The sequence below is a fragment of the Oncorhynchus tshawytscha genome, linkage group LG06 (assembly GCF_018296145.1).
Source record: "Oncorhynchus tshawytscha isolate Ot180627B linkage group LG06, Otsh_v2.0, whole genome shotgun sequence".
Classification (NCBI taxonomy): domain Eukaryota; kingdom Metazoa; phylum Chordata; class Actinopteri; order Salmoniformes; family Salmonidae; genus Oncorhynchus; species Oncorhynchus tshawytscha.
The window spans coordinates 24408723-24424657 of record NC_056434.1 but is presented as its reverse complement, the minus strand read 5'-3'; positions in this window follow the sequence as shown (position 1 = coordinate 24424657).

Here is a 15935-nt window from a genome sequence, read left to right as displayed (position 1 = left end):
TCGATGACACGCTGTATCTCATCATACGGTTCTCATGGCAGATATGCCGGTTTTGAGTAGCAGAAGTGACTTTTTGTACAGGTTAAGATAATTAACATGACAGGTTAGGAGAATGAGGTAAGGGTTAGCGTTAGCTAAAATGCAAAAATTGGCCCCAACGAGACTGAAACATATCTAAAACCAGGCCTGCCCTGAGAACAGTCTTGTGCCGCATTCATAACAACTGGGAATTCAGAGTTTGGAAATCTCCAACTTCAGTGCATTCAAGACAACTGCGAACTCGGGGGGAAAAAACGATCTCTGTGTGGGAAAAATAGTTTTTAACGGTCCTCCAACTCAGAATTCCAAGTCGAAAACTCAGGCATCTTTCTAGAGCTACGACTGATCTTATGGTTTGACCTCGTTTTTTCAAAGTTTCCAGTTGTCTTGAAAGCACCATTGGTTTCCACTAATGCCATGCTGCCGAGGACACAGTTGATGACGCGGCACGCAACCATTGGTTGATGCATGCAACATCTGAGCAGGGGAACGCAACAATTGACTGATTTGGGCTCACTCCATTTGTATAGGTGACGTTCCACTCATTTGTATAGGTGACGTCTCCAGGTGTCTCTTACACCTATCTGCAGACTGACGTTTATTCCTTAGTCAAAAACCAAGAACATTACAGGATTTGATTTTATATTCAGTTACAGTTGAAGTCGGAAGTTTACATACACCTTAGCCAACTACATTTGAACTCCGTTTTTCACAATTCCTGACATTTAATTATTGTAAAAAATTCCCTGTCTTAAGTCAGTTAGGATCACCACTTTATTTTAAGAATCAGAAATGTCAGAATAATAGTAGAGAGAATTATTTCAGCTTTTATTTCTTTCATCACATTCCCATTGGGTCAGAAGTCTACATACACTCAATTAGTATTTGGTAGCATTGCCGTCAAATTGTATTTATTTTATTTATTTCACCTTTATTTAACCAGGTAGGCAAGTTGAGAACAAGTTCTCATTTACAATTGCGACCTGGCCAAGATAAAGCAAAGCAGTTCGACACATACAACGACACAGAGTTACACATGGAATAAAACAAACATACAGTCAATAATACAGTATGAACAAGTCTATCTACGATGTGAGCAAATGAGGTGAGATAAGGGAGGTAAAGACAAAAAAAGGCCATGGTGGCAAAGTAAATACAATATAGCAAGTAAAACACTGGAATGGTATATTTGCAGTGGAAGAATGTGCAAAGTAGAAATAAAAATAATGGGGTGCAAAATAAATAAATAAAATAAATACAGCAGGGAAAGAGGTAGTTGTTTGGGCTAAATTATAGGTGGGCTATGTACAGGTGCAGTAATCTGTGAGCTGCTCTGACAGTTGGTGCTTAAAGCTAGTGAGGGAGATAAGTGTTTCCAGTTTCAGAGATTTTTGTAGTTCGTTCCAGTCATTGGCAGCAGAGAACTGGAAGGAGAGGCGGCCAAAGAAAGAATTGGTTTTGGGGGTGACCAGAGAGATATACCTGCTGGAGCGCGTGCTACTGGTGGGTGATGCTATGGTGACCAGCGAGCTGAGATAAGGGGGGACTTTACCTAGCAGGGTCTTGTAGATGACATGGAGCCAGTGGGTCTGGCGACGAATAAGTAGCGAGGGCCAACCGAGGCTATTTTGTAAATGACATCGCCGAAGTCGAGGATTGATAGGATGGTCAGTTTTACAAGGGTATGTTTGGCAGCATGAGTGAAGGATGCTTTGTTGCGAAATAGGAAGCCAATTCTAGATTTAACTTTGGATTGGAGATGTTTGATGTGGGTCTGGAAGGAGAGTTTACAGTCTAACCAGACACCTAGGTATTTGTAGTTGTCCACGTATTCTAAGTCAGAGCCGTCCAGAGTAGTGATGTTGGACAGGCGGGCAGGTGCAGGCAGCGATCGGTTGAAGAGCATGCCTTTAGTTTTACTTGTATTTAAGAGCAATTGGAGGCCACGGAAGGAGAGTTGTATGGCATTGAAGCTTGCCTCGAGGGTTGTTAACACAGTGTCCAAAGAAGGGCCAGAAGTATACAGAATGGTGTCGACTGCGTAGAGGTGGATCAGAGACTCACCAGCAGCAAGAGCAACATCATTGATGTATACAGAGAAGAGAGTCGGTCCAAGAATTTAACCCTGTGGCACCCCCATAGAGACTGCCAGAGGTCCGGACAGCAGACCCCCCCCGATTTGACACACTGAACTCTATCAGAGAAGTAGTTGGTGAACCAGGCGAGGCAATCATTTGAGAAACCAAGGCTGCCGAGTCTGCCGATGAGGATGTGGTGATTGACAGAGTCGAAAGCCTTGGCCAGATCAATGAATACGGCTGCACAGTAATGTTTCTTATCGATGGCGGTTAAGATATCGTTTAGGACCTTGAGCGTGGCTGAGGTACACCCATGACCAGCTCTGAAACCTGATTGCATAGCAGAGAAGGTATGGTGAGATTCGAAATGGTCGGTAATCTGTTTGTTGACTTGGCTTTCGAAGACCTTAGAAAGGCAGGGTAGGATAGATATAGGTCTGTAGCAGTTTGGGTCAAGAGTGTCCCCCCCATTGAAGAGGGGGATGACCACAGCTGTTGTTTGACCGCAAATGTTTCGGGTAGCCTTCCACAAGCATCCCACAATAAATTGGGTGAATTTTGGCCCATTCCTCCTGACAGAGCTGGTGTAACGGAGTCAGGTTTGTAGGCCTCCTTGCTCACACACGCCTTTTCAGTTCTGCCCACAGATTTTCTATGGGATTGAGGTCAGGGCTTTGTGATGGCCACTCCAATACCTTGACTTTGTTGTCCTTATGCCATTTTGCCACAACTTTGGAAGTATGCTTGGGGTCATTGTCCATTTTGAAGAACCATTTGCGACCAAGCTTTAACTTCCTCACTGATGTTGCTTCAATTTATCCACATAGTTTTCCATCTTCATGATGCCATCTATTTTCTGAAGTGCACCAGTCCCTCCTGCAGCATAGCACCCCCACAACATGATGCTGCCACCCCCGTGCTTCACGGTTGGGATGGTGTTCTTCTGATTTTCCCATGATGTCAAGCAAAGAGGCACTGAGTTTGAAGGTAGGCCTTGAAATACATCAACAGGTACACCTCAAATTGACTCAAATGGTGTCAATTAGCCTATCAGAAGCTTCTAAAGCCATGACATAATTTTCAGGAATTTTCCAAGCTGTTTAAAGGCACAGTCAACTTAGTGTATGTAAACTTCTGACCCACTGCAATTGGGATACAGTGAATTATAAGTGAAATAATCTGTCTGTAAACAATTGTTTGAAAAATGACTTGTGTCATGCACAAAGTAGATGTCCTAACCAACTTGCCAAACCTATAGTTTGTTTAACAAGAAAGGGTGGTTGAAAAACAAGTTTTAATGACTCCAACCTAAGTGTATGTAAACTTCCGACTTCAACTGTATATCAGGGACCAGTTATATCAGGGAGCAGTTATGTATGTTAAAGATGATATAACTTGATTTCTCAGTTACTGGTTTGAATGCTATGTGTGTTTAGTTTGCTCATTTTAATGTGTATACATTTGATGGGTGTGTTGAAAGGGTAATGGTTGCCTACACTGGACGCAATATGATATCTCTCAAAGGCCTCATAACCTTTCCCTATTGTTATAGAATGAGACACACACACAAAGAGCATCCAATTTGGTGAGCCGTCACATAAAGTAGGACAGACACTAAAGGACATAGAGCAGAGGAGGCTGGTGGGAGGAGCTATAGGGGGACGGGCTCATTGTAACGGCTAGAATGCAATCAATAGAACAGTATCAAACACATGAAACATATGGAAGCCACATGTTTGACTCCGTTCCTTTAATTCCATTCCAGCCATTACAATGAGCCTTTCCTCCTATAGCTCTTCCCACCAGCCTCCACTGACATAGAAGTAGTAGTGATCCTTTTCAGGTTGATGGTGTGTGGTGTTCAAGAGAGAAGGCTGACTGTTCTAGACATTCTGTAATTTCAGTATATTAAAAGGCTGACTATAACCTACTGTATTGAAATATAATGGAAACAGCAACTGACAAACAGTATGACAGATGTGTTATGTCCATTAAAATTGAAAGTACACATTTAGAAGCATGTGAAAAGCCATGAAAGTGAAAGTTAAGCTGAAGTTCAGTCATAACCAAATGCTATAAATCTGAAGGGAACTTCCTTTACACAATGGGTCTCTTTTGGAGCATCTGAAACCCAGCATTGTTGTTGTACATTGATTCAGTTGTGCAGTGTATGCCATACCAGGGGCATTATCAGGTAGTGAATGTGTCATGCTATCCATGTTAAAGCAAGCTCTTGATGTGCTTGGATGTGAGTAAACAAGGCCAAAGTTTCACTGTGAAGTCATCTCCTCTCTCCATCTGTCTCCTGGATAGTCAGTGCAGGTACAGACAAACCCAGAAAGAAACAAAAGTTCTGACACTGAGTGCACATGTAGATGTTCCAATAAAAGTTTCTTGGCATGATAGGTATCTCTGGCAGTCTCTACTTTGTTCCTCTCTGCTGCTTCGTCTAGCTGCAAGTTGAGACTTGAGGTTTTTCTCTCCCCTCTCAACAGTTATTCTTTCCTCTTCCCCTGCCTACCTCTTTCTACTCACAGCCCTATATGGTAAAATACTCACTGTTGACTGAGGGCACAGGAAATTAATCACCCGCAAACACTCATGCGCAAAAACAAGAACATAAAGTACATTATAATAATAGTATCACTCACTTTTTGTTGGGGTTAAAATCCACTGAAAACTCTTGTTTGGAGTTCATAGAATGAAGTCCAGCGGATAGTTGAAATAATTGTTCCATTTGATGATACAAGTATCAATCTTGGTACACTAATACTAGATACCTTAAGGAACATTTTAAAGATTTGAGGCAGTCTGGAAAGCCGGTCAGTCAAGCAGGATGGCCATTTCAATAAAATGGCTGCCATACGGATTTCTTGCTCGAAGAAAATAGGGTCAAATCATTCCAAACAATATCAAAATGACTTTGTAATGTTCTCTACCTACTAAATAAACACCAAAGATAATATAGACAATTCTGATCATAAAGTACTCTTTTGACCTTCGTGGGGGTCATATTGAAGTAATTTTGACCATAGTCCAGTAGCTACTGGATCTTTTGGGGGGACTTTGTGATAGAGCCACCAAATTTCACACACAGCTAGGGCATGTCTAAATATGTAATTTTGGCTATAGCACAATTGCAGAATTTGTCCAGTAACCCCCTGGTGCTGGAAAATAGGCCAAGAAAGGTAAATCGTTGGATAGATGTCACCAGGGGTACTCCGCTCTGGTCAGAGAGCAAGCGAACAAACTTACTCTTAACTTGGACACACAGCTTTAAAAAAAAAAAATGAAGGTGTGAAGGGACCTATCACTAATGATCAAGTCCTGATAATTAGTGACAAGTGTGTGGCATTTAGAGAGAGTCAACAGGTGAAATCAACTTGTTTAATCAAGTTCATCTCAGTAGAATGCTGATCCACTCTGAGGGCTTTTGTACAGTCGCCAACCAGCTGCATGGGGCCATATTGTACTAGATTCACTTGGCCATATCTTCATAAATAATTGGTACATACAACCCAATGATGGCTTAAAATGTTTGAGGGGGTAAGGAAAACACATTGAAATGGCCCACACATGCCATATATACGGATTGAGATTTTAGAAGAAAAGTGGTGAAAACGTGTGACAACTGACTGTTTTTTGTAAATGTTTTCATGGCAAGTTCCAATATGTTTTTTGGAAGTTCCAACATGTAAACACTCTAAAACATTATATTGGTGTTCCCTGAAGTCTACTAATTGTAATGATATATAATATGATATTCTGTTATGTCAATTTGAAGAAATGTGAAACCTGCCCTGTACATGTCACTTTAGGTAAAATCCCATATGAATGTATTATGTCCATCAGAGAGACAGATAAGTCATTATGATGAGCACAATAAAATTACCCATGTATGCCTCATGTATGTGTCCTTTAACTACACTTCATGCAGAAATGTGGTGGAAATGTCCCCTAAAATTACTTTTCTGTCATTTGAATTGGCCATAACTTCCTATGTAAGTGGCATATTAAGCCTTATGATTCCTTAGACACTGTGCTATCTAACCTCCAAACGAGCTTCAATGCCATACAACACTCCTTCCGTGGCCTCCAACTGCTCTTAAATGCTAGTAAAACCAAATGCATGCTTTTCAACCCGACTAGCATCACCACCCTGGCTGGTTCTGACCTAGAATATGTGGACATCTATAAGTACCTAGGTGTCTGGCTAGACTGTAAACTCTCCTTCAAGACTCATATCAAACATCTCCAATCCAAAATCAAATCTAGAATCGGCTTTCTATTTCGCAACAAAGCCTCCTTCACTCACGCAGCCAAACTTACCCTAGTAAAACTGACTATCCTACCGATCCTCGACTTCGGCGATGTCATCTACAAAATAGCTTCCAATACTCTACTCAGCAAACTGGATGCAGTTTCTCACAGTGCCATTCGTTTTGTTACTAAAGCACCTTATACCACCCACCACTGCGACCTGTATGCTCTAGTCGGCTGGCCCTCGCTACATATTCGTCGCCAGACCCACTGGCTCCAGGCCATCTACAAGTCCATGCTAGGTAAAGCTCTGCCTTATCTCAGTTCACTGGTCACGATGGCAACACCCACCCGTAGCACGCGCTCCAGCAGGTGTATCTCACTGATCATCCCTAAAGCCAACACCTCATTTGGCCGCCTTCCCTTCCAGTTCTCTGCTGCCTGGGACTGGAACGAATTGCAAAAATCGTTGAAGTTGAAGACTTTTATCTCCCTCACCAACTTTAAACATCTGCTATCTGAGCAGCTAACCGATCGCTGCAGCTGTACATAGTCCATCTGTAAATAGCCCACCCAATTTTACCTACCTCATCCCCACTTATCCCCATTCATCCCCATTTATTTATTTACTTTTCTGCTCTTTTGCACACCAGTATCTCTACCTGCGCATGACCATCTGATCATTTATCACTCCAGTGTTAATCTGCTAAATTGTAATTATTCGCCTACCTCCTCATGCCTTTTGCACACAATGTATATAGACTCTTTTTTTCTTTTTCTTTTTTCTACTGTGTTATTGACTTGTTAATTGTTTACTCCATGTGTAACTCTGTGCTGTTGTCTATTCACACTGCTATGCTTTATCTTGGCCAGGTCGCAGTTGTAAATGAGAACTTGTTCTCAACTAGCCTACCTGGTTAAATAAAGGTGATTTAAAAATAAAAAAAATTAAATGATGGCTTAAAATGTTCAAGGTAACGTGGAAAATACAATCAAATGGCTCATGTATGTTTTTTTAAGATGTTTTTGAAAATACGGAAAATAAATTGCCCAAAATGCTGTCCAAATCACAGATTTTTGTTGATATTTTAATCCTTCGATTAAGAGGATCACATTTCAGCATGCTCCTAATAATTTCAAAGTAGTGTGTGATATCTGTGGATTAGAATGATATATAACATGTACCAAAACAGTGCTTGCATAATAAGTAATGGCAGTATCGTGTCCCATACATCAAGGTAGAGTTCAATTGGAATGGCTTCATGTCCATGGTTTCATTTTCAACATTCTAAGTACAGGAAAGTAAGTACTTGGAAGGTTTCTTGTCACATTTCTTGAAATTGAAAAAATACAGACTCTCATATTTTATATAATTGTAATTAGTCAACTTTAAGGAACACACATTTTACCATTTTAAGTGTTTTAATGTAAAATACAGAAAATGAGAATGAAAGTATTTTATATATTCAAAATATTTCAAGTCTACATATACACTGAGTGTACAAAACATTAGGAACACCTTCCTAATATTGAGTTGCACCCCCTTTTGCCCTCAGAACAGGCTTAATTTGTTGGGGCATGGACTCTACAAGGTGTTGAAATGTTCCACAGGTGCGCCTGGTACCTACTACCATACCCCGTACAAAGGCACTTAAATCTTTTGTCTTGCCCATTCACCCTCTGAATGGCACACATACACAATCCATGTCTCAGTTGTCTCAAGGCTTATAAATCCATATTTAACCCATCTCTTCATCTACACTGATTGAATCAAATTTAACAAGTGACATCAATAAGGGATCATAGCTGCACCTGTTTTCACCTGGTCAGTCAATGTCATAGAAAAAGCAGGTGTTCCTAGTGGTCAATTGTACATTCAGTGTATATGGCATATTTGGGCCATTTTATTGTGTTCTTGTGACCCCCTCAAACATTTTAAGCCATCATTGGGCTGTATGTACCAATTAATCATGGAGATATGGCCATGTTAATCCGGTCCAATATGGCCCTATGGAGCTTGTTGGTGGTCATTTTGGAAAACTGAATATATTCACAGGTGTGGTGTTGCCGGAGCGCACCGGAGCAATGAATCAATCACTTAATGAATGATTAATTAGTATTCTGCATAACAGATTGAATATAACAGAATACTATAACGTTACTGTACATTACTGGACATTTTACCCGTAAAATAAGAAGAATTATCATTCACGATTGATAATGATGGTATTTTGAATACCATCATTATCAATTGGCTCAGCGTCGTCCGCTCAGCGTCAATCAGCACAATTGGCTCAGCGTCGTCCGGGTTTGGACGGTGTAGGCCGTCATTGTAAATAAGAATTTGTTCTTAACTAACTTGCCTAGTTAAATAAAGGCTCAATCAAAAAATAATAATAATAATGACCTCCCTGGTTGACTAACATGCTTCCCACACTGCCTCCCATGTTTAAAATGTTCTTTAAGCTATCTAGTATTAATGTTACCAAGTTTGATACTTGTATCATAAAGTGGAAAGATCTCAGTATATTTGGTACTTATCCTCTGGACTAAATCACCATTTGGGAACATACTGCATAAGATCACTATCAAACACACAATTAAGCTGAAGAACATATGTACATATGCAATGCATATGAATCACAGGTAACTTATTATGAAGCCTTGGATATTTCTTATATTATAGGACAAGCTCAGAGTATGACCTGCTTAGACACTCAGATTGTTCTTCAGGTTGTTGACAGTATTGAGACAATATTAAGCAGGAATGAAAACAAATATTTTGTTAGTATACCTTTGTAATACACACAAGTCAGTTGTAATGTGCATCGTTTGGAACTCTAGCGCTAAATGGCGTGCTTATTCTGCTCTGCTGGCACAGACCACTTCCTCATTCTGCTTTATGCTTGAGAGGTTCATTAGGCTCTTCAAAGTTTTCAAATGTCATCGCCTTTCATGTGGTTGACCTTGAACATTACTGACCAGTTCATCAGACTTGTAAATGCCACACTCTCTCAGTGCCGGAAAAAAATGAAAATGTATATGACGTTTTAAATGTTCTATCTAATGCAGCATCTGCCGGTGCAATATACTGTATCAGTAGCTAGCTATAGAAAGGTATAATGGCATTTTTACAATAGTCAATAATTGAAGTGTTGCCTCTGAAAAAGCCAGTCATGCTGTAGGGAGATTACCTTTCTTTATAAACTCTGTCTACTGACTGTGTTTCACATCTTATTAGTCTGTGTGCAACTTGAGCAGGATCAAGAAATGAATAACTATTTTGCTGGGGTCATTGATCCATGCAGAGGAGTTGAGTTATAGTTTAATTAAATAGCGAATCCAGCAAGAAAGGGATGCTGGATATATTGTTGAGTGCGTATGAGCTGGAGAAGGAAAGAATGAAAGAGAGAACGTGTTGCCTCAAGTCTGTGATGTATATCAAGGTGACTAGAGTTGCTCTAAAGTAGACATGTGACGTTGACATGTAACATTCAGAGGGGTTTCTGGGAAGAATAGTCTCTTCTGAATTAGATCGCCAAACTGTACTCCACCTTCATCACTTCCTCTTCTGTTTCTGTCTTTGTTTGAGCTCTTTGGAACAGCACTTCTGCAATTCTGTAACCAGACAACAGTTGAGAAACTATCCTACATTTTTCGAAGTAAATGAAACTACACAATCCTATTCCTCACTTCATTGGCCACGATGACAGATCATCTGATTGACTATTATATTTTCTACTAGTGGAAAATAGCATTTCCATAATTTCCCAAATTAAGTCATTAGAGTGTGTATATGACAGAGAGAGAGGAAGGTTTGATCTGCGGGACAGAACAGTGACCTGAACAGCCAATGCAATCACAGCACTGAGGAGACAGATAGCGGCATCAATTTGGATTGAGTGGATGGAGTGCAGCTCAGCTCATTAGGCCCTGACAATGGCCGCTCTGTGCCAATGCTGGAGTGGCACACAGGGGCATTTAGAGTTGACCCATTCACACTCACATTCCCTCTCCCATTCACACAGGCTGAAAGGGCCCGAATACCCCCCTTGCTCGCCCCAATTTCTCTCCTCCCTAAACTCACCCCCCTCCCCAACAAAAATAACCCCATCAGTCCCCATGAACCGTATTCCGTACTCCCAGCCCACCACTCCCCTTCACTCCCCTTCCCCCTCTTGCGCCTGAGGAGACCAGATATAAGAGAGTGATGAGATCATCTGCACAGCAGGGGTTGGCTAAATATCCCGTAAGTACACAATCCAGCCGTGCTCATCACTTTGTTAGCTCATGTTGTGATATTTGGATAAGTGACTGGGGGAGTCCTTTTTCTTTGAATCCAGGGAGGGACATTGATCATGTAAACTGCTGCAGTGAATAATGCAGTTCAATGACATTTCAGTGATATTGGCAAGATATTAAAACAGACACCATACTCTTTACATTTCTTGTTTTTTTTGTCAAACGTGATATCTGGTTTGAATTATATATTTTGACACAGACAACAAAAGAACAACAGAAAAAGCCTCCCTCTCAGAGTGGAAGAACATTGCTGGGATAAGATGGATCACACAGGAATTCAAACACACTCACTGACGTAGACACAGACACACAAACAAGCAGATGACTTTGCAGTGATGTGTGGGATATGAAATATGCTGGATATGGGAGGCTTCTGGAATGCAGGAAGGAGCTGAGTATCGCTGGCAGGAACTTCCTTGTGAATCCCAGAGTGAACAACACTTCTAGGACTCGCATACTCACTTATTAAGCAACTCTCCCTCACTCTAATACACAGAGGAGGCTGGTGGGAGGGACTATAGGAGGATGGGCTCATTGTAATGGCTGGAATGGAACAGTATCAAACACATATAGCTCCTCCCACCAGCCTCCACTGATGTACTTACTCCCACCCTCTCTCCCGCTCTTTCTTTCTCTCTCTAGCTTACATGCAAGTCATGTATAGTTACACACTCCCACAGCACAGGGGAGAAAAGCTGGCTTTACCTTTGGCCTAGCTGTGGAACTGTCAGAACATGCACAACGTAAATATGATACCGTAAACAGGCTAGCAGGTAAGTCTGTTTGCCTGTGAGCATGATCGTCTCAGGGTAAATTACCTGAAAGAGTCAGAAAGGAGTCTGTCCAGCAGAGTGACAAGGATGCAAATTAACACCCTAAAGTCATTAATCTAATTAATATGGTCCCCTAAGACACCACACAACACCATCTTACCCATCCTCCACTGGGCTAAGTCTCCAACTGGGCTAAGTCACACACACACATACAGTACATCCCACACCAGATCTCCCTAACAGATCACACACATGTGAGCACACACGTGAGCACACACATGAACATACACACACACACCTACTTAAAAGCAAACACAATAAATAACAGTTGAAAATGTAATCTCACCCTGCATCCTCAATTATTGGAGTCTGTAGGCATTACTGTGGCAATACTGAAACCTGACAAGAAGGCGCCGGAGAACAAGGCTGACGTTTTATGTATTCCTAACCAACAGTTTCTTTGTTTGTGTTTTTGCAATGTTTGTAACTCATTATGTAACTTATTTTATACGTAATGTTGCTTCTACCGTCTCTTATGACCGAAAATAACTTCTGGGCATCAGAACTACGATTACTAACCACGGACTGGCAGAATCTTTTTTTCCTTTAACGAGTCTGACAAGCCCTACGTGAATGATATACTGCTTCCCCAGGAACAGGCCCAGTTCCCCGTCATTTGCTTGAAGAGAAGGCGGAGAAAAAGGGGCCAGAGGGCGGGCTGCCATCTGAGAATTCGTAGGCAATCGAATAAACCCTTCCAACCCTTCCATCTTTCCATTCTGCTAGAAAATGTGCAATCTTTGGAAAATAAAATCGATGACCTACGCGGAAGATTAAACTACCAATGGGACATATCTTATGCTTCACGGAGTCGCGGCTAAATTATGACATTATCATCATACAGCTGGCTGGTATTACGCGGTATCAGCAAGATAAAACGGCGTATCTGGTAAGACAAGGGGCGGCGGACTATATATTTTTATAAATAACATCTGGTGCATGATATCTAAGGAAGTCTCAAGGTTTTGCTCACCCGAGCTAGAGTATCTCATGATAAGCTGTAGACCACACTATCTACCTAGAGTTTTCATCTGTATTTTTCGTAGCTGTCTACATACCACAACAGACTGATGCTGGCGCTAAGACCGCACTGAATGAGCTGTATTCCGCCATAAGCAAACAGGAAAACGCTCACCCAGAAGCGGCGCTCCTAGTAGCCGGGGCCATTAATGCAGGGAAACTTAAATCCATCTTACCAAATTTCTATCACCATGTTAAATGTGCAACCAGGGGGGAAAAAATCTGGACCACCTTTACTCCACATACAGAGACGCATACAAAGCTCTCCCTCGCCCTCCATTTGGCAAATCTGACGATAATTCTATCCTCCTGATTCCTGCTTACAAACAAAAATTATAGCAGGAAGCACCAGTGACTCGATCAATAAAAAAGTGGTCAGATGAAGCAGATGCTAAGCTACACGACTGTTTTGCTTGCACAGACTGGTATATGTTCCGGGATTCCTCCAATGGCATTGAGGAGTACACCACATCAGTCATTGGCTTCATCAATAAGTGCATCGATGACGTCATCCCCACAGTGGCCGTACGTACACACCCCAACCAGAAGCCATGGATTACAGGCAACATCCGCACTGAGCTAATGGCTAGAGCTGCCGCTTTCAAGGAGCAGGACTCAAACCTGGAAGCTTTTAAGAAATCCTGCTATGCCCTCTGATGAACCGTGAAACAGGCAAAGCGTCAATACAGGACTTAGATCGAATCGTACTACACCGGCTCTGATGCTCGTCTGATGTGGTAGGGCTTGCAAACTATTACAGACTACAAAGGGAAGCACAGCCGCGGGCTGCCCAGTGACACAAGCCTACCAGACGAGCTACACTACTTCTATGCTTGCGTTGAGGCAAATAATACTGAAACATGCATGAGAGCACCAGCTGTTACGGAAGACTGTGTGATCACGCTCTCCGTGTTTTAAGCAGACCACCTTAGTCCCTATGCCCCAAAACACTAAGGTAACATGCCTAAATGACTACCGACCATTAGCACTCACGTCTGTAGCCAGGATTTGCTTTGAAAGGCTGGTCATGGCTCACATCAACACCATTATCCCAGAAACCTTAGACCCACTCCAATTTGCATACTGCCCTAACAGATCCACAGATGATGCAATCTCTATTGCACTCCACACTGCCCTTTCCCACCTGGACAAAATGAACACCTATGTGAGAATGCTATTCATTGACTACAGCTCATTGTTCAACACCATAGTGCCCTCAAAGCTCACCAATAAGATAAGGACCCTGGGACTAAACACCTCCCTCTACAACTGGATCCTGGACATCCTGACGGGCCGCCACCAGGTGGTAAAGGTAGGTAAAAACACATCCGCAACACTGATCTTCAACATGGGGGCCCCTCAGGGGTGCGTGCTCAGTCCCCTCCTGTACTACCTGTTCACTCATGACTGCACGGCCAGGTACGACTCCAACACCATCATTAAGTTTGCCGATATCTCAACAGTGGTAGGCATGATCACCGACAACGATGAGACAGCCAGGACAACAACCTCTCTCTCTCTCAACGTGATCAAGACAAAGGAGATGATTGTGGACTACAGGAAAAAGAGGACGGAGCACACCCCCATTCTCATTGACCGGGCTGTAGTGGAGCAAGTTGAGAGCTTCAAGTTCCTTGGGGTCCACATCACCAACAAACTAACATGGTCCATGCACAACAAGACAGTCGCGAAGAGGGCACGACAAAACCTATTCCCCCTCAGGAGACTGAAAAGCTTTGGCATGGGTCCTCAGTTCCTCAAAAGGTTCTACAGCTGCACCGGTATGGCAACTACTCGACCTCCAACCGCAAGGTACTACAGAGAGTAGTGCATACGGCCCAGTACATCACAGGGGCCTAGCTTCCTGCCATCCAGGACCTGTAGACAAGGCTGTGTAAGAGGAAGGCCCTAAAAATTGTCAAAGACTCCATCCATCCTTGTCATAGACTGTTCTCTCTGCTACCACACGGCAAGCGGTACCTGAGCGCCAAGTCTAGGTCCAAGAGGCTTCTAAACAGCTTCTACCCCTAAGCCAAAAGACTCCTGAACATCTAATCAAATGGCTACCCAGACTATTTGCATTGCCCCCCCCTCTTTTACACCGCTGTCACTCTTTGTTGTTATCATCTATGCATAGTCACTTTAATAACTCTACCTACATGTACATATTACCTCAACTAACCAGTGCCCCCAGACATTGACTCTGTACCGGTACCCCCCTGTGTATAGTCTCGCTATTATTACTTTACTGCTGCTCTTGAATTACTTGTTACTTTTATTTCTCATTCTTACTCATATTTTTTTTAAACTGTGTTGTTGGTTAGGGGCTCGTAAGTTAGCATTTCACTGTAAGGTATACATACACCTGTTGTATTCAGCTCATGTGACTAATACAATTTGATTTGAATCGTTATCTTAACCTGACAAGTTTCTTCCAGAACTCTGCAATCTATTTGTCTCTCAGTCCCCTGCTCTCCCTCCCCCTTTACCACTCAGGCCCCATGTCTGGACCTGAACCAGTTTTGCTGGAGGCTATTATAAGGCTGTGTTTACACAGGCAGAACAATTTGGATATTGTTTTCACTAATTGGTATTTCGACCAATCATATCAGCTCTGAAAAAGATTTTATGTGTAAAGATCTGATGTGATTGGTCAAAAGACCAATTAGTGGAAAAAAGATCAGAACTGGGCTGCCCGTGTAAACGCAGCCAAATTAACCTGAGATAAACAACATTCAATGCTCAAACTACACAAACAAACACTAGTATTCAAATTACACATAGGGTTAAGCCTATGTCTTACTCCCCTCGAACATTCTCTTACACACTACAAGCTAAACTACAAGTCATAAAAGCAGACTGCTAGAGGTTTATAGATTACTAGATTAAGTAATTAGGCAGTCGAGTTCACATCTGTCGAACAAAACTACCGGCAGAGAGGGGGAAAGGTGGAAGGGATAGGGGTGGTGAGAGAGCATAGTGGCAAAAAGACAGTGGTTGGAGAGAGAGAGAAGAGGGGATGGTCAACAGTGGGAGTAGGGGGGGGGGGTTCTTATTGACAAGCTTTAGAACAGAACAGCTCACCCTGAGGCTGTGATTGGCTGAAACTTACAGAAGTGGTGACCGTGACAACGCATGCTACTCCCATAAGTCCCAAGAGACAGTGGGCGTCGTTCGAGCGGATCACTTTTGTCAAGTTGGTGACTGCCTTTCAAAGTGTGTTGCATTATGGGGATCAGAATTGTCCGACTTGCGCCTACATGTTGATTGCATGAACAAAAATCATGTCATTAAAGGTCATGAAGTTTTGACTGCAGGTTTCTACACTTGCTCTTCACCAACTTCATTCTGCAGTATCGCCTACATTGTGGGAGGCTCTATTGTCCACCGATCATTGGGTATT